This window comes from Plutella xylostella, chromosome 23 (assembly GCF_932276165.1).
Source record: "Plutella xylostella chromosome 23, ilPluXylo3.1, whole genome shotgun sequence".
Taxonomy (NCBI): domain Eukaryota; kingdom Metazoa; phylum Arthropoda; class Insecta; order Lepidoptera; family Plutellidae; genus Plutella; species Plutella xylostella.
The window spans coordinates 8,750,402-8,770,089 of NC_064003.1; the positions used below are offsets into that span (position 1 = coordinate 8,750,402).

At 36.6% G+C, this 19,688-nt stretch overlaps 1 non-coding gene across 1 annotated transcript; it reads left to right on the top strand.

Annotated features, from left to right (window-relative positions):
* Nucleotides 1–249: 249 nt before the first annotated feature.
* Trnan-auu lies at nucleotides 250–322 on the top strand. Its single transcript has one exon. It is a non-coding gene; the product is annotated as a tRNA-Asn (tRNA).
* The last annotated feature ends 19,366 nt before the right edge of the window (nucleotides 323–19,688 follow it).

Sequence of the window (19,688 nt, forward strand, 5' to 3'; positions counted from 1 at the left end):
GCCGTGTCGCGTGGAACGGGAAACAGAATAAAAAACCTAGGTAAGTTGCGTTGCGGCTTGTTTTAGGAACAATCGAATAACAAAGATTGAGCTGTTTTTTTAATAAAAATAATAACAAAAATTGTGTTTTTTATATATTATAATATTAATTACCTATAGTCTATATAACAGGTTTCAAGTCGGAGAAAACAAAATAAATGTATATGAGAAACGTATATGAACCCCGCGCTCGCGCCACCGGCCAGCGAAGCCCGGCTAGCTCAGTCGGTAGAGCATGAGACTATTAATCTCAGGGTCGTGGGTTCGGGCCCCACGTTGGGCGCCACTATGAGAAAGGTCCTATCGTCGGAGTGATAGATAGAAACACATGACTCAGGGAATACAAAGCACTGTATTTAAAGGTTCTACAGACACGGTGTATAATAGGTAAGTGAGGTAGTCTTAGAGCAATAAACTTAATGTCCACAAGGAGCGCGAGCGAGCGTGTAGCCGGGAAACGAGCTGCGCAGGAAAACGGCGCGGCGGCGTAGAACGCTAACCGTTTTCGGCGCGCGATTTGTTTTCGAGGGAAAACGGTTAGCAGTGTTGTTACATCTACTAATTTTGAAGTTGACTTATTTTATTGAAGGGTAAAAAACTCAACTCGTGATTATCTCAGAAGTAGGTTTATGTGGATTTAGTACATTGCTGAATAATGGCGATACTGATTTTAACAATTTATATGAAAGCTTTAAAGTACGACAGAGAAAACATAATTTAAACGGAACATCTGTTGTGAATGTATTTACATAATGTACAGTAGCGGGCTTAACTGCATATTCACTTCATGAATATTTTGCCTACGTATTTTTTTTTTTGTTTTATCATACATGCCTCTGTGCGCGATATATTTGGACATAATAATAATGCATGCAATACACATGTAAATGTGGCATATATTTTTGAGTATCTACGTATTATGCATAGTTAAGTGGAAAAACTGTTTTTTTATATAGTTTTTCGATGCTTAGAATGTACGGGAATGTCATAGATAAGTTTTCACTTTGTATAATAAACATATCGTTGTTTACAATAGTTATGTAGAGGTGTATACAATCCACATTCTGGTAAAAGGATAGTAAATTATTTATTGAAAAGTATCGTACAACAAACAGCTGTTAGGAGTTCCTGACATTTTGCTTTTACAGAAAAAAGCTCGATTTATCGCCTTTTTCGTGGAATAATGAGATGTCATCAATCGACATGCTCGCACTGGGACATTCTCGATATTTTAAAGTATTTTTAGTACACCTGAATAAACTACCCAGTCGACGAATACGTTGTTGACGGTCCGATGGTGTCAAACGTAGCATGAGAGACTAGAATAACGAAAAAAAAATCATTCTCCATAGTAAAAAAGTCACGTGACCAATTCTGGAAAATGACATTTTTTCATGAATTTTGAAATTCTGATTTCAGTTTTGGGCTTAGATATAACAAGCTGCACATGCTGGTTTCGGTTCAGTATACCCTTTTCGCCCTTTTCAACACCCTGTATCAAGTTTATCACACCCTCTATCAAGCTTATCTTTAATTTATAAAAATACCAAGAAATACTTCAAATGACAGTTTGTGAGAGTAGCACGGTGTCCCCCGGGCATCCACCGACGGCATCCATCTTGCCGGTTATTCTCAAAAGAATGCAATTTCTCATACTGACACGCCTTATTACTTAGAGAACTTGGTCGTAAATTGGCGCTCCCAATCACCTCCAGAGGCGGAGAGTGGGTATATCAATCAAAAGGAAGCCAATACTGAACCAAATGACTTTAAAAATGGTCTGAAATTAGTATGAAATAAAATACAGTTATACCATTTTGCTTTTACATTTTATTATACACAGTTCGAAAGACGGAAAATTATTAACGTTCAGTAGGGCGATCACGAAAAACAGAGGTAACGTATAAATCGAATGCGAGTGCGACTATTCGAAAGTGCTGTCCAACAACAAAATGGCGGTGTATAGATTTGCGAAAGTTTGACAGCTATCATTCCATAGGTCATTCTCTGAATAATAATATTATGTACTCTGTGGTCATTCTATTTGAAAGGTAAAAAGTGTTCGAAAGTGCTGTCAAGTTGACAACAGTCGCACTCGCATTCGATTCTATACGTTAGCTCTGTTTTTCGTGATCGCCCTACATAAATATTGACGCACACGTAGACGCGAAATATTTGTAAATTTTTATCACATTTATTTTTCAGTCGCCTGTTTCATGCTCATGAAGGTTTCGGAAGAAAGTCATTATTTTCAGCAGCCTGTTTTACATATACGATCCACTATTTTATCCGAGTTTATAAATTTTGCATCGAACAATCTGCTTGAATAATAACGTGGAGAGTATTAACAGGCTAACATAGCGTGTGTTCTTAGACAGATAGGCCTATGAACAATTACGGGCTGATAAAAATGATGTGTTTTTCAATACAAACTGTGCTAAGGACCACAAAAAACTTTAAGCACTGTTTAACTACTGTTTAAAACGAAATTTAAAAGATTTTGTAGGTGTTTGACAGCGCTAAACACCTGTTAAATACTGTCTAAGTTTTTGTTGTAAGGCCCAGAGTGTTTTAACATTAACAAAACAAAATAATAAGAAAACCGCGCGATCTTCATGTTTTCCCCTTTAATATGATTTGTCAGTCAGGAGCACTTATCTGCATAATAGGGACATTGGATCTTCTAAACTTTGTCGACGGGAGACTAATTGGGCTAAATGCTGGAATGTTTTTAAAGTTCTTCTTTTTACCCGATTACGGCGAACAGAACTAAGGGTCATTATGTCTAGATGAGTGAAAACTCATATTTTTATGAGTTAACGATCGATTACGGTTTTTAGTGCTTATACATTCGTTACGGTTCTTTCGAAGTATCGATTGGGGGATATTATTGCATGCACTTGGCTCGCTTGAATACATTTTGCGATTGTACCTTTAAGCTGATAAAGATAAATATAAAGATAAAATACTCTTTATTGGACACAAACAGAAAAAGTTTCACAAAACAGAAAAGAAAATAGTACAATCGCGGCCAATATTTTATTACTAAAAGTTATCTCTTCCAGAAAACCACATAGAAAGGAAATCGCTGATCTATGTATATTGGTAACGCGTATTGATTCCAATTGGTGTAGTCAAATACATTCAAGTTTAACTGGAAATACTACGGAATAATAGAGTACCTATGCCGTTTCAAACATAACAATGAAAATGGAATCCACTGACAAAACCAAACCTAATTATAAACTACCAATTCATAGAACCCATACTGTTGCTCGAAATATAGGTACACTGTAAAAGCTTGAAGTAAGGGTTTGGTATTCAATGATTATTATTCCGAATAAGCACAGTCAAATAAGGTCACGTCCGATCGGTAGGACAAAAGCAGTTGGAACATGCACTCAGCCATTTGTTAAGCACTGAGACACAGTAAGCATACTAAAATATTTTTTTTTAAGTATTTGGTGTAAGTCCTACAAAAAACAATCACTAATTTGCTAGCTATTTAATTCGCTACGTGGTGTGAGTGGCTAAACCTGTAAAATGTAGGTAATGTTTTGGTTAAACAAGCTTTGAAACGGTGGTATAACTACATAAACTGGACATTAAATAAAACTATTTTATGAATTTAATTTTTTTAAACATGGTGTTGAATTTTTATGTAGCGTTATATCTGTGAAATAGTTGTTATTATACAGTTGAATGAATCTTAGTTTGTGCGTAATATTACACACAATCATACTTAATGATATTCCTATTTTTAAATTACAATATGATTGCGTAGGGGTGTAAAAATTGAAATGCGGTAAAAACTTTATTTTTCGTCACGAACATGTGAGAAGCGGGCCTCGCAAATATTTGATGTCAGATACGTAAAGTGGCGGTCAAAATTTCTGTATGTATGTTAGGGATCTTGACACCTTTTCTAATGGATTATGGTCTATCTAGTAAGAAAACGCAATATAACGAAAGCAACAAGATCTCAAAAATTTATGCACAGTTTACCAGTTTTACACAAAAAGTACTGTTAAACATTTCAATTATACTAAGCAAGAAAAAGGATGTCAAAATATTAATCGTCCTCAGGACTTTCAGTTCAGTAAGCATAGCATTGAATTTTAAATTGGCTTTATAATAATCCTTAACGGTACCTAACATTTTAATCTTGTTATTATAAAGTGAAGGATGATTTTAATTAAGAGAAATTTAAACCCCGAGATACGTTTATTCGGCGTGGCACGTATTCGGAAAGCTATTGTATTATATTAGAACGCGGGGTAGCGCTTTGGGGACTATGTCGTATAAGCTTTTCAATTTAAAGGTAAAGGTATAGGTATCTCATTGTGTAGGTACTGAATCATTATACAGGGTGTGCAGCATGCTGGTACATCTAAGCCCGAAACTGAAACCAGAACCATGCTGCACATGTAGGTTTCGGCTTAGTATACCCTTTTTGCAACACCCTGTATAGTTAAAGTTCCAGTGACATAGCAACTTAGGTATGTACATACCTACCTAGCGGGTGCAACTTTGTAAGCTCACGAGTGTAGCTTTTTGAATACGATTAAGACATTTTCTGACGTTCTTCATGTTAAAGAGCCTTCACACTGTAACATGTTCCGAGACACCGTGTCCCCGCCACGGGATTGTTACGTGACGTGACTAAATTATCCACGTAACATTGCATCCGTGTCTTTCACTTTTATAAGCATGGAAGTAGAAAAAAAGACGGAAGGAATTTCGCTAACTAAAAAGTGAAGCACCCAAAGTAAATCAGTTTCATTGTTACGACGAGCCCGTCACACACACATTCACACTCAAAGTAAGTCAGTTGGCCGCCGCGCGCCAATCACGTCGCACCTACGCACCCACACACTCTCATGTTGCCGCCATTGTGGTGCTTCAGTGTTTAAGTAAGCAAGATACCTTCCGCCTTTTTTCCTACTTCTGTTTTTTTATGCGATTGAATGGATTCGTAACATCAATCCATAACTAATGTTCGCCAACAAAATAGGTCTTACCTGGACCTATTTTCACACAATGGTACGGCGCGCGACATGTACTGACGCGGAGTTCTATTACAAGGCCTCATTGTTCCGCGGACAATAGCGAAAATCCTTTAAAAAATACCAACATTACATGGATCGGCCCGTTACATGCACATTTGTACACACATACACACACACACAAACCATCGTCCGTGTCGAAGCCTATATAGTGACGTTGCGAGTCGCGTAGTTTGCCGTAAATTTTCACCTTAAAACATTGTTTTTAAAGCCAGTGTTTGACATGCAATCAACACCTCCTGAAATTGTATAAATTTTAAAAACCTTAAAATCCAATTAAAATCTATTTTATTCAATTTCAAAAAGATAATTTAAATTAGTCTTGGGTGGATCACTGGCAGTAGATATGATTATTATTTCAATCTATGTTACACATGATGTAATGTTGTTATACAGGTAATAATGTAACTGAACATAATATAGAAAGATAGAATGTAACCAAAAATAAACTGAGATGTCTGTAGTTAGCAAATTCCTTCGCTTGAAAAATTTAAAAGTAAAGGGATGGTTTTCACGAAGTACCTAAATTAAATTCTATTTCCGTTAAGGACACTTGGAACTACTTACGAAAACTCAATTTTTGTACATAATTTAAACGGCTAAAGTTTTATCACGAGCAACCTAAAGTTATACGGCTAACTAGGTCTGCCCTACAACGCCCCTACACCACCTAAACAGGTACCTAAGTACTTCCAAGGAGTGCGTGTGTGTGTTTCCAAGGACTTCATTTAAGGAAAAAAGTATCTTGTTATCACAACCAGGTATTTTGTAACTTTCGCATTAATTTATTCTCCGTTAGCCCGGGATTTTCTCATGAATAAGTTTTGGGATTCTTATTTATTGCCTTTTATAAATTTATTTTGGTGAATAACGCTTTTGTTGTTAAAATTTTGAACAGAAATCTTTTCATCAGTTTTAATTATTTTGGGAAATTCCTTATTATAAATAGTAGGTATATTATTTATAACTGAAGCAAACTGAATGAAAAAGGTGGGTAATAGAAAAACGTGGGTTTTATTCTAAAGTCTATATAATTATAATATCTCGGATACTCCAGTTGAATAAAAATTGGTAAGTACAAATATTTTACAATGTGACATTTGCACTTGGTACTTATCTTAGATTAAAAATACACTTTGGCTTACGTAAAACGAAGTTTTGTTTTCAATTAATAATTTAGAACTAGTGTTCATATTTTCATTTGATATCGTTATTATTTAATCGTAACGGGCTTATACAAAATCAACACGATAAAATACAGAAAGTGATGAAACTGTTCGCAATATCTGTGGGCAGCCGAACCTACGAGTGGCTTTGCAAACATTGAGTGTAGCTTTTTCATTTCGGACTCAATTTTACGTGTTTTATCTCCTTTTATATCACTGATTCTTCGAAATACTGTTTGTATTGCGTATTGACGTAAACGGCCACTTTGTTATAAATATCCGTACAATAAAACTACGTTTTATTAATTAACTACTTGCCGTGGCCTGCACAAAAGGCTTTTCTGTGGGTATTGCGGGATAAAAAGCATGTGTGTTAATCTATATTGTTAGCTTAATATATGCCAAATTTCATAAAAAAACTGTGTTTTTTATCTGAAAGAGTAACAATGGTCTATCACTACTTACAAACTTTCACGTTTATAATATTTGTAAGTGTATCAAATAAAGAAGATCCATCTAAAGTAATTGACTATTTACTAATAGAGGTAATCTCCTATTCTATTCTATTTTCTGTGGGGGTGTAAATAACTGCACCTGGCTCTCTCGAGTGGAACCTTTATACATATCCCCAAGGACTAAACTACCCTATTTAGCTTCCACCACGCTATTCCACTGCGAGTTGGTGGGTTCACATATCTAGATGTGCTAAATCTAGATATGCAGGTTACCTCACGATTTTTTCCTTCACCGTAAGAGCGATGGTATATATTGTACCCTTACCCGACTGAGCTACCACCGCTCTTAGTAACTAATAATCTCGTATAATCCGTGTGTCCGCAGGCTATACAATTGGGGAAGACAGGTGGTTGTCATATCTCAGGGCCGTCGGCAGCCGTTAAGGGCCCGTACAGGGTGACGTGCCGCGCCAATTTTGGGTTTTCAATGCTCTTCACACAGCACACGCAGTGACACGCACACATGTAAGTTTGCACAGTGGGTTGATAAACTTTTACTCGCCAACTTTATTGACAATTATGTTCAAGTACATTTTGGGTGATTTTAGGGTAAGTAAGTATAATTCTTACTTACACTGGTAGGCACCAGGAAAGAGTAGAAATTAATAGGGGTGCCACTTTACTCTATACTCGGAACCCGATTAGCTTTCTCAAACAAATGTGGTATTTACTTGTAGAAAGGTAACTAAAAGTATTAAAGTGTAGATAATAAGTTTCGGGCATCCTCCAGCCAACTGAACCCCGACGACAAAGCAAAGTAAATACATAGTGTCGCAAAAGGGCTATACTAAGCCAAAAGGGGATGACTCAAGGGGTCATTCTGAACAACTTTTGTTCTACGAGATTTGCAAATTCGCGAAAAAAAATATTCGTTTTCCATGGTAAAAAGTCACATGTCCAACAAAGTTTCTATGAAAAAGGTTTTTTTTTGTTAATTTCCAAAACTCGTAGAGCAAAAGTTCAGAATGACCCCCTGTCTTACTCCTTTTTACCCGACTGCCGAAGGAGGAGGGTAATGTTTTTTGATTGTATGTATGTATATATGTATGTTTGTCTGTTTCTTTGTTCCCTCCTGTAGCCTAAACGGCTTGATAGATTTTGATGTATGAGGTATTGTTAGAAGCGTATTGATGGCGCGATGGCTATAGGCTATGTGACGTTCCATTAAAATGTACATAGCGCCCTCTTGAGGACATAACGTGATGATCGAAAAAATAATAATTCAACTTTGCTGTGTAAGGTATCAAATGAAAGGACTTGATTTTCACATTACAAAAATATGCATATTGAAGGTATTTAAATAACAACACCAAAATTATTGAAATAAAAAATGATCATGAACTACCTACCGACGTAAAATTTCATAAAATAAAAACAACTAAAAAGTTACAAATAAAAAAATACAATTATAAAAAACTAAAACACTAACTTAACTCCACTGTATAAATTGTTATTTGTGTTATTTTTAGTCAATAAAGTAGTATTCTATTCTATTCTATTCTATTCTAAAAACCTGACTGTACGCTAAAAACATGAAAACGAGTCCCAATGTTAATGGAAAGTATCGCAGGCGGGGACCAACTTGACCGCCACTCAAGGCCGTTTTCTAAGTAACATTCAGCTAAATGGTGAACCCTCTGCTGGTATAATTTGTTTATATACCGCTTTTTCAATACCTGTAAGTACATTTTTTGGCAGCATAATATTTTTACTTAATTTTAGGGTTTCGAACGTCAAAAGAAAAAAGCAACCGTTATAGGATCTCTTTGTTGTCCGTCTGTCTGACTGACTGTCTGTCACCGCCCTTTTTCTCAGAAACGGGTAAAGATATCAAGCTTATATTTCGCATAGATGGGGAGTACCCCAAAAAAAATATTATGGTACTCCCTGTCCCACACAAGTAAATTGGGGCTTATATTTTTTCCAGTTATTTTGATGTGTATCCTTTTTTTTTCTTTGTTGTTTTGTATAAGTATGTGTTTCTTTTCTTTAAATCTGTATTTTTTTGTTGTTGCTGTCTATGTGTCGAAAAAATGTATCTTTATCTTCAAATCACGCCATCTATCGTTTGTTTTTTTTGTGGCTACTGTCTATAGAAGAAATTCCGTCATTGACAATTTTACGTTACGAATTTATTTTTATTTATTTTATTTTTATTTTTACATTTTCGTGGAGAATCAACAGCATTTTGTTAATAAATAATTATTACTTATGAACACATAACAACTTGATGCCATTAACAGAATGAACTTAGTAAACCCAGTAAACCTAACACATCCAGGGGAAAAACAAAATCTCTTTCTCTCTCTCTGAAAAACATACTTAATAGCCCAAACTCGATGCTTTTAGCTATTAACATCTTTGAAATAAAATTGAGCCACCACCGTGTTACTGCCCTCATCAGATCCTCACGAGACCATACCTCAACCAGCACCAAGAGACTGTATTTTTGATCCCTAACCTAATGTTCGTGCGTATTGTCATCACTTAGATCCATTCGCTATATTCCTGCTCCTCATCAGACCTTTACGAGACTGTAATATCACGAGAATATTGCACACTATCTAATTTAATTTAATGTATTGAATATACTGGAAGAATTATGCTTCCTCAATTTCAAATCAAATTATGTTGGTGTCATAAAAGTTGAAAAAGTGCAATGACAACCAATGTGCAGTGATTTTGTATCTGTACACGATAAGATCGCGAGCTGTCAGTGCTGCCTAAACCGACGTGACCCTTCTTTGGAGGCCAGCGGCCAACTGAGTCAAACGTCACTTGTGTTTATGATTTTATAACACAGAAAGCCGCCATAGATATTTGTATGAAGATTTGAGGGAAAAAAATTGCTCAAGTTTGGGATTAATTTACACAAAATAAGTGTGTGTTTATTAAAAAACAAGGTATTTAGCGCCTAGTCCAAGCCTTTAACTTTATAATATGATAAAAATCATATGAAAATTCTTAATAATTACGACACAGTTGTTACAATACGGGAGTGCGATTGACTGGTTTTTCTTGATATTCTGAAATTAATTTACAGTTATCCATAATCATTTACTTAAATTCGAATGATTCAGCACCTAGCTAGACTCTTCAACTACCTGTGTGATTTTTTTCAAGGCTGTAGAGCATCATTTACTACATAATTCTATGACAATGCCAACCCTCGATTCCCTATTGCAGACCCTTAATGGCGGAACCGGAAATGGGAACAATTTGGGAAGCCTTGGCCACGCCCCCTGTCGGACACACGTGGCGACATAATAGACAAATAATCGAAAAATATTTACTGACAGGAGTCCGACTAACTTTGCTAAAGAATCAAGTGCCAACATACAAAAAGTTTACTATGGCAGTTAATATTAGGTAGGTATTCTTTGTAATTTCTCACACTATAGTTTTTATCTTGTTCTTTAAATGTTTCCCCGTTGCAAAGGTACTTTGGTAGGACTAAAACAAATATACACAAATTTACTGCAATATTCTAAAAAGGCACGTGACTCACACTCTAAATTTTGTATGTAGATTAAACAAATATTTCCTTTGCGAAATCAAAGAAAAAAAGTATCAACAAGGGTGTAACAATGCTACGGAGAGGGGTCAGGTTACTGTAACCCAGAGTGTGCCTACTTGAGAAGATTACGTCTTATTTTTTCTCCATAGTCGGTTAGAGCATAACCAGGTATTAGTGGTTGACTTTTGACACAATTGTCAAGAATTTTATATGGAGATGACGTATAAACGTATAATTGATGAACCAATCCCTGGTCGGTTAGATGACTATGAAGAAATTGGCACTTGACCTCCTTTAGGTTTACTATAATTTTTTTAGAACCATCTGATTACCCGGATTGTAGTTTTTTGTGCCTACTTGAGAAGATTACGTCTTATTTTTTCTCCATAGTCGGTTAGAGCATAACCAGGTATTAGTGGTTGACTTTTGACACAATTGTCAAGAATTTTATATGGAGATGACGTATAAACGTATAATTGATGAACCAATCCCTGGTCGGTTAGATGACTATGAAGAAATTGGCACTTGACCTCCTTTAGGTTTACTATAATTTTTTTAGAACCATCTGATTACCCGGATTGTATTTTTTTTGTAATTAAAACACGAGTGAGCGTGAATTAAGAGATGAGCATCCTTATATACCGGAGAAAGACATTTAAAATTAAATAGGCTGTGTACCAACTGGAGTATTAATATTCGCCTCCTTCAATATTAATTTGGCAAACAAATTACAGTCAATATTCCACAATTTAATGGAAATCATTCATAAAAGATTATTAAAACTTGAGTTTGGCAACACCTACCGACTACCGAGTAATATTGTATGGGAGGATAAGACTTCGTTTTCCTGGATCGTCTTTTATACAGGATGGAAAAATACGTGGGAATCTCTGCCTGAAATTTTCATGTTAGCTCATTTTACTACAATGAGACATTCCTTTATTTTTATAAAGAAACACAACTTTTCACTTACCCCCTAAGTCTTGTTTAAACTTACCTTAGCCGGGACTTTAACATTTTTAATTTATAAACAAACATTCTTATATTATTATGAAATATTTAAAATGATCCTGAGACTATGAGATTCCACGGATATTTTCTAGCAATATAAACCTTTGAAAAAACGAGAATGAACCGGAATAGGTTCTTTTTTTGTAAAATCTTTGATTTTGTTATTTTTTTTTATGAATCTGTTATTTTTATGTGCATATTAAGGATTTCAGGTCTCCAGTTTAATTATTTTTCTACCCTGTATAGTGTAAACGGTATACCGTATACGTGAACTCAGCCGTACACTATTGTGTTACTCTATTGAAGGGTGTATCTTTTATAGAGCAGATCCCGTTGTCGGTATGAATAGATACTTCAATCTCCCTGCATACACGGAAAACCCCACTTTTCCTTATTGTATAATTCCCGTAAAGGTAACGTGGAGAAAGCCACGACATTGATCGATTATGACTTTCTGTAAACTAGAGATAAGTGAAAAAGTACGCTACTCGTAGTTACAGTACATAATAAAATCGTGCAATGTAAAAGTTCCACTTACAAAAAAGCCGAACCGATTAAAATTTGAACACAATATTTAGGTACGTGTTCAATTGGTTATATTTTGAATAATTCTGATGCGCTGTTAAATGTAAAGAGTTTTTCAATTGGCGCGGGTAGATTTTGGCGGCCCGTGGCGGCCGGTGGCGGCCATTTTGTTTTGGTGACAATTGTCAAATCTTTTGCTTATTATTCAGTTGCTTATGCCAAATCACCATGGCAGGTTACACGATTGAACAGCGCGTACAAATGATAAAACTTTATTATCAAAATAAGTGTTCGTTAGTGCAAACGCATTGAGCCCATTATACGGTAGACGTGGTGGCCCTTCACAGTCGACTCTTCAGCGTTTGGTGGCCAAATTTGAAACAAGCGGTTCGTTAATCGATCAACCCACACCTGTACGTTCAAGAAACGCAAGATCAGCCGAGAACATCGCGGCGGTCCGTCAAAGTGTACAGCAGAACCCGAGGCAGTCGATTCCTCGCCGTGCACAAGAACTCGGCCTTTCGCAAACTTCAACTTGGCGAATTTTGCGACGGGACTTAGGGTTACACCCGTATAAGATTCAACTGACCCAGGAGCTCAAAATTCATGACCATAGACAACGTCGTTTGTTCGCTGCCTGGGCATTGAATCGTTTGGAAGAGGATCCCAATTTCGGGCGAAAAATCATCTTTAGCGACGAGGCGCATTTTTGGATGAATGGCTTTGTTAACAAACAAAATTGCCGAATATGGGACAACACAAACCCACACGAGGTTCACCAGGTGGTAATGCATCCTCAAAAAGTTACGGTTTGGTGTGGATTTTGGGCCGGCGGCGTCATTCGTCCTTTTTTTTTCGAAAACGACTTTGGTGAGGCGGTCACTGTCAACGGCGAGCGCTACAGAATGATGGTGACCAAATTGAACCATATGGACCTAGACGACATGTGGTTTCAGCAGGATGGCGCTACGTGCCACACAGCGGACGCAACGATTGACATTCTGCATGAGCGATTTGAGACTAAGGTTATCTCTCGCAGGGGTGATGTGAATTGGCCACCAAGGTCATGCGATTTAACCCCGCTAGACTTTTTCTTGTGGGGTTTTTTGAAGTCGCAGGGCTATGCAAATAAACCACAATCCACCGATGCCCTGAAGGCGAACATAGCACATGCCATCGCTCAAATTCAGGCGGATTTATGCGGAAAAGTAATTGAAAATTGGACCACTCGGATCCGTGCCACTGTGAGAAGCCGAGGCGGGCATTTGAATGATGTCATCTTCCATACTTAATGGCATATATGGGCCTTTTAAATAAATAAAAAAAAATGTTGATACCTCATACGCAGCTTGTTTAAATTCGTTTCAAAATCTACCCGCCATTATTGAAAAACCTTTTACTTTAATATTCGTTTAGAATTTAGGAGTAATTTGGTGCTACTGGCACTGGAACTTTTTCATTGACCCTTTCACTAAGGTCAAAGGTGTTTTGAGATGTTTCTTCTTAGCGCGATTATTACAAACATAAGAGCTATACAAAATCGGCAAGTTGTTGCATAAAGGCTTTCTGCGTACTAGCACTTTGGGAACATCCTATATTATAGAAAAACTGTAGCTGTAGCTGTAACCAGTTTATGGTTTTCACAGTAAACGGATTCAATTCTTTCTTGGTTTTCTTTGTGGGGGTCTTCGTTTAAATTCAAATCATTTGTTCTTGCACCTGGCCCACCCGAATGCAACCTTTGTGCATTTATGATGTCATCTTTGCGGAGTATAAGTTTCTATAGTTTGCGCAAATGGAGATGTTTGCATTTTCATGTGTCAACTGCATACATTTTCTGTTGGTTTCATCAAAGAGTCAACTAGAGGTGCTGCTGAACCTAAGTTAAAACTCCTGAAAAGAAGTATTGTATGATATTAGAAGGTACGATTGTCAAGAAGATACGAGGTACACAGAGCTTATTATTTGATTCAAATGATAATAAAATGGTCTAAAAATATATTAATATATTCCAGTACCACAATGTATTGTCCCTTTCTGAAGTTCACACAATATAACAAGTTATTTTGGCCATTGCCGGTAATTTTTCATTGTTTCGACTCATTCATCAGTGTGTCAATGCGTGTCGAAGTGTCGGCTGCGACCTAAAACAAGACGAGAGATTTATGGCTCTACTCAAACATATTGGTACACTCACTACCAAGTTTAGTTCTGTTAATAGTAGGTTGAACGTCGCTTTTTGGCTTTAGTTACCCCGCATCCTAGCGACCAGTGGGGTTACCACCACCGCGACGACTTCGTTCAGTGTCGGCCTCTAATAAACAAAATGTTTAGTAAATTCGCTTTTAAACTTCATTTGAAATATCCAGCACCCGTATTCTGTAACTCCGAATGGGATTGGTTGTTCTGAAATGACTGTCAACTTAGAGCGTTATTAACTAAGATTTTTTTACTGGCTAATATAATTTCAAAAACGTTTGTGTTGAATGTAAGCATATATATACTATTAAGCTTCTTTTATATTTTTTCATTAAGATTTCATGTGTTTTTGGTTAATAAGTCGTCCCAGTATTCCAATACGAATTGGTTCCAGTTCATTGGCATTTAGAATGTACCTACTTGACTGTAATTTATAGTTGTGATGTCGATTTGATAAAATCAATATTCTAATTGCTAATGAACTATAAATATTTTAGCATGACCAATAGCCATGCTATTCATTGATAGTGAATCGCAATTTATGATTATATAAGAAATATTGTATGATAGGTAGCCTACCTGGCACTTATTCTGAGTTCGTGGAAGAGGCCATAAGTCCCACACCCTACCCTGTTCATATTAACTACTTGGAATATTGGAATATTCTTATGAACTTCGGCTTTCATTGGCTCTACCGAGAGCCCTGAGAGTGCAATATAGACCATATTGCAATTTGGAGTGATCAATTCGACGAAGCTAATATTGAAACTAGTTACATCATTTTGGTACTCTTACTGAATAATAAGTTACAGTTGCGTAGTGACGATGCTTCTAAGTCTCAAATATTGTATCTATAAGTTTGTACGTTTTATAAGGTGGATACACCTTGAATAGTGCATTTTAAACAACTGCAGATGTAATTTCTAAATAGTTAAAAATCTTATAAATGCTAATAATAATAATATTAATACTAACGGTCTTATTCATAAAAAAACCTTAAAGTAGGTTTACTGAGCTCAATAGTTACGGAACACTTTAAGCCTATTTGAGGTTTCATAAAAATCTCTATTCATAATCGTTCCGTAAACCTTCAATAACTATAGTGATGCTAATAGATTTCACAGACCAAACATTTTGACATTTAACCTATAAAGTTGCCGGTCTGACGAAACCATAAACAAAAATAGCGAAAACTTTCATTCATTTATCAATCTCTATTATCTATGTTAACCACGGCGCGGCACTTTAAAAAGTTTACGTTGGCTTAAAGGCGCAGAGGCCAAGCCAAAACCCACAAAAAAAACTTTTACGTTACCATGGCAACTTATTTTCAGCAAATATTAACTCACAACAAATGTCAAATCGTCAATAAAGCAGAACAGCTGTTGACCGGCCGCCATGTTTTTGTACAATAGGAGGTTTACGGAAGGTGTATAGTAGGGCCCAGCCTACTTTAGCATATCAAGGTTTTACGAATCAGTTGGAGAGTTCTTTAGCGCTATTGATCGTTTATGAATAAAGTTTTTTTGACATTTGCTTATAGCAGGCCTATAGGTCTCCCGTAACTTTTTATGAATAAGACCGTTATCCTTACTAATCCTTACTAATATTATAAATGCGAAAGTAACTGTGTCTGTCTGTCTGTCTGTCTGTCTGTCTGTCTGTTACTCTTTCACGCCAAAACTACTGAACGGATTTAAATGAAATTTGGTATACATATAGTCTAGGCCCTGGGAAAAAACATAGGCTACTTTTTATCCCGGAATTCCCACGGGAAAACTTTTTAAGGCGAAGCGAAGCGCGCGGGAACAGCTAGTATATTATAAATGCGAAAGTAACTGTCTCTGTCTGTCTGTTACTCTTTCACGCCAAAACTACTGAACGGATTTGAATGAAATTTGGTATACAGATAGTCTAGACCCTGAGAAAGAACATAGGCTACTTTTTATCGCGGTATTCCCACGGGAAAACTTTTTAAGGCGAAGCGAAGCCCGTGGGAGCCGTAGTAGATTATAAACTTGAGACCATGGCTGAATTTTCCTGGTTTTGAATGTAAAATATGTATGATATTATTAGCGAGTCGTTTGGCAGCGATACAACTTTGGAAAGATACTCGTATGCGACGTTCACACGGTTCGGTGCACTTTTCACTGCTTATGGTATATATTTTTTTATTAAGTATAAAGAGTACAGACTTTATGAGCTGTTAGTGGTAGTGGGTAGCTGATATTTGACGTAGAAACTACACTTTGAGCAATGTACCACTTACAAAATGTCCACACCAGAATATATTTTAAACATTGAATTAAGAATTTTATAAATATATTAAGTACTTCATATTTTTTGTCACTTACCTAGTACTGGGGACGTCTTTCTCTTCTTCATTCATCTAAAGCTTCCAGTTAAAGTAAATAACCGACATTTCATAATTATTTTATCCGTTGAATTTAGATTTTTGAAGATTAGCGTTTCCTGACTATAGTACCGCATACCGGTAGAATCCAGCTCTGGTCGAAACAAATAAGATAGTTTCGATATAGCGTGCGATTCCATACCAAGAGACATTCAAACATTGTTTGCATAATAATACATAGGTAAAGTATGTATGTAGAAGTAACTAACCTACGACGTCGGGGCATTACGTTGCACTTCTGTTCTGATCATGTTAAATAATTTAGCTCGTGCTTGCTAACTCTTGTGTGTTTAGTCTGCCTGCTTTATCCACAATGAAATCCTTTCCTCTTTAACAAAATTATATAAGTACATTTTGTCAGATAAATCTGAAGGTTGGACCTATTTTAAATTTCACAACATAATTGGAGTAAAAACGGGTTAAACGTTCATCGCTGTTAACTGAAAATGTTCCGAAATTTGGATCTTATATGATATTTGGATTAGTATGCCTACTAATTACTCATTGTAATGAATGATCGATAGTTCATACAACTGAATTATCAAATGGGATTAATGTACTATTAAGCAATATAACAGGTTATGAAGGTTATCTATACGAAGATGATGACAGATCTAATAATAATATGATATGATTTGATTAATCGACTGAAGTTATACTCCCTACATAACTTCATTCCGTTGTAAAATATGGTTAAGATTCGACTACGTTCGGTTAACAGTTTCGTCGAGTAAAGTCAAAAATTTATCTTCTTTAAATAAAAATTCTTACGTAAGCTGTATGTCACAAGTTCTTCCCATTTCTCTTTTGTTTCAAACGGTATCTTTGCTTTGTGCTTTCGTCGTATGAAAGTGTCACGAGAAAATGTCCCATTGTCCATTGTTGAGATGTCACTATAGCAGTGTGTCAAGAATACTTCCACTTCAGTTGGTGCAAATGATTACATCGCTACAGTGCATGGGCGAGGAAGTGTGACATTATGTTCCTGTGAAATAAATAATGTAAGAAAGGAATTGCACAGGTGTCAAACACACACTAACGGTCAATTTCTAGACATTACTCTGTCTTGTCTTTGTGAAGTTTGGCTTTAGTAAATTTAGCAAACACCAATTTAGTGCTTGTCACCAATTTATAGCATCACTATAGGAAGACTAGCATCACTTGAAATTTGCGCATCCTAACTAATATTATAAATGCGAAAGTAACTGTGTCTGTTTGTCAGTCTGTCTGTTACTCTTTCACGTCAAAACTACTGTACGGATTTGAATGAAATTTGGTAGGTATACATATGGTCTAGACCCTGAAAAAGAACATAGGCTACTTTTAAGCTTTTTAAGGCAAAGCGAAGTTCGGGGGAACAGCTAGTGGTTCTATAATTACGAATCTCCAAAACTCATCCAAAAAAGCTATAGTAGTTAAGTATGTTAGTTTAGGTTAGTTAGGTAGCTTTGTATCTAGAATATCAAGCTTAATCATGCACTTTCGGTTTACGATACCAATTTTAGCTCAGCTTGTACGAGTATAACTCTCGGGATTCACGAACTTACGTCTAAGACGTGAATGCTTCATAGCTGTGCAGTGTATATCCTAAAAGTTCACTTTAGTTGCAGAAGCCACGCTCTTCATATCTCTCGCGTGCTTCAGACCAGGAGTAAATAGCTATTGTTTGAGTGCCGCAAAATAACCACTCGCATTTCGAGGTACTCCTTTTCTGTAAGAGCTTTCACCTCCGTACATTTTTGTCACAACTATAGGTATAATGTATGTATATGAGTAGGACTTACCGACATAGCAGTCAAAATATGCAAGCTGAAGTGTCAGTGGGCTGGTCATATCTGCCGAAGAACCGATGACCTTAGGTGAGTCGCCGGTAGCGACTGGATGAGGACGGCCGAGGACCGAGTGTTGTGGCGCTCCTTGGGAGAGGCCTATGTCCAGGAGTGGATGATTATTGGCTGATGATGAGTAGGAATTACCTACCTACATAATTATTATACAGAAAATAATAGACCCGATTCTGATGAAATCCACTAATGTCATCGCTACAAATTTAAAATTTATGAACGTTAATTCCTATGGGACAACGCCGCCAACTCCGTCCACGAGAAGCAACACAGCGCAACGCACCAATGGGGCCTCACCCTAACACGATATAAGAGTCCGCGTTGTTCTATCTCGTCACGATAAATTTTATAACAGCTCTGTTTCCAGTCGGGCATTAAACAGTGAAGACTTCACTCGGTCAACGTGTTCCATTTACATTCATGTCAAAAGTTTCACTCAACTGCTTAGTTTAGTGAATGTATACTGGCTCCGTATACACGATGTGTTGCAGAATTGTTTGAGAAACGTAGTTTCTTGTTGGAGCAAAGCGGTGAAATTGAGATAATCATATTTCTATGTATACATGTAATAATAGGTATGTAATTTCAAACAACTAGGTGAACCGCTAAGATTATAAACTTCGTGGGTATTTGTTCACAAAGAAACTTACGATGCCGATATGGTGTAGCGGTTAGAGGCTGGTTGGAGCACTGGAAGCCCCGGGTTCGACTTCTAGACAGATACCATTAAATTTATAGGAATAAGTTAATATCATTTTTCTTCTTCTTATAAGTACTAGGGTTAAACTATGGTATGTGACCACGGCGAAAGGATTGGCCAGGGAGATTAACATCAGTTGCAGATTATCGGGTTGCCAGATGTAAATACTTAATTTATATTTTCCCATATGGAACAGGGTGTTGCGTCACTCGTAGGGGCTCATTTAGTGCATTCCAGCCTTTGTACTATCTACCTACATAAAGACTTACAACACTAATATACTTAAATCGGTAGAGCAATGCCGTTATGTGCTCTTGTAGGTACTTGAAGAATAGTACGTTTTAAAAGTTGTAAACTTTGTAGAGTTCGATTCACGTACTTATAAATTGTAAAGTTGAATTCGAACGTGGCGTGGGTACTTAGAATTGTTTAGTAAGAAACTTCATCAGCCCGTACCCAGGCAATTAAATAATAAGTACTTGCTGTTTCCACAAACGAAATACAGTACCTAACTTTGTAACTCTCCTTGACAGCTTACATGAAATGTTAAATTGCTAACAACTTAGAGCTTTGTTATGTTTTCATAGTCTTCACGGGATGTAGCCGCATTGGATCGAGATGAGTGGAAAACTAAAGGGTCTTTGCTCAGCAGTGGGAAAATACATAGACGTGACATCACCAAAATTATTTGCC